Raw genomic sequence first — 1,491 nt, forward strand, 5'->3', positions numbered from 1 at the left:
CAACGGCGTTTTGGGGGTCTGAAAATGCAAACTTTTGAAAAGGAATTTTAAAAAGGAATTTGGAAAAACCTCAATGGAAAAACATTTTCGTTTTTAGTATATCCTAGCCTACATCTTTGTTGTGTAAAACCTAAAAAGTATGGAGAAACAAGTTGCAGCGTGCAATATATATTTCCATATTTATATCTCAAACCTTCTGAGCCTACATTACACCATTTTCAACAAAAAACAGAAAACTTTTAATGCATTTTGGGGGCCTAAAAACGCAAAAAAATTTGAAAGCGCGAAAACTACAAAAACGTGAATTTGTGAAAATGGTGACGTCATGCGCATGTAGTGTTTCTTTACAAAGGGACATCGTCAACTACTGGCCTGGCATGCATAATACAGCGTTTCTAGTGGTTTTCACTGATCCTTGCGAACGGGGATCATTTTGACAATGATGTGAATAACGCAAAGGAATTTTCTTTTTGCCGTTTTTAGTAGGTAGGCTAGTTGTCGTGTAAACATAGGCTACCCTCAGAATGGTGCATCGTCTGAATTGGATAAAGCTGTGTGGCCCTCAGTGACCTGACCTCACTGCCAGTCAGTAACCTTTTCTGTTGAAATATGTCCAATTTCTGGTGGGCGTCTTTCATACTTTCAAATTAAAATGTTTATTGAAGACAATTGACTTGTTGTAGCCTATGTGTTGACACCACCATGCCGAACAGACACCCCTTCCTTTCAACGATCAATAATTCTCTGTCAAAAACGTCACAATGTGGCTCTTTCTAGCTGTAGAGAAGAAAACTCAGTGTTCTTTCTGTTCCTCAATCTGAATAATAGCACTTTGTTTGGTCGCATCACAACAGCACTCTCTTAAGGCCACGTCTTTCTTAGATTGACTGGTGGTTTTATTTATGTATTTTACATAAACTAATAAGCGACACAAGCATATGCACTGGGGTGTTAAAAAAACACACACACTCCACACTCCCAGATATTAATAGAAGATATTAACATTCATTATTGCAGGGTTTACCTCAATTTAAAGGCAACATAAACATTTATTAAAATTAGTAGGCCTACATTCTAAGAGAATTATGGTCAGTTTTTTCAGGGGAAAAGCATTCATTGTGATGTGCTATCTATTTGGTTTTTATGAATCACCAGAATATACACAAAATTCTTAAAAACATATACAACTCACATATGAAAACACAAAGGCTAAGTAAACAAAAACATATGGATGTAGGAGAAAACAATTTATGTCAGGGGTAAATTACAACGTTTACGTAAAGAAATTAAAGTAACATGCCTCATAAGTCTTTTGCTTTTTTGTTTTTAAAATGGTCTAAAATAGTGTCTCATGATGTGCACTGGAATGCAATAGTAGCACCTGCATTTTCGTGGTCAAGTGCGGTGTGGGCGTGGCTCGCCGCAGGCGTTGCGTCAGCAGCCAATCAGAGCGGCGGGGCCGGAGATAACTCTGAGCGTGGAATTCAGCAG

Source organism: Leuciscus leuciscus, assembly GCF_965113295.1.
Source record: "Leuciscus leuciscus genome assembly, chromosome: 4".
In the NCBI taxonomy this organism is placed as follows: domain Eukaryota; kingdom Metazoa; phylum Chordata; class Actinopteri; order Cypriniformes; family Leuciscidae; genus Leuciscus; species Leuciscus leuciscus.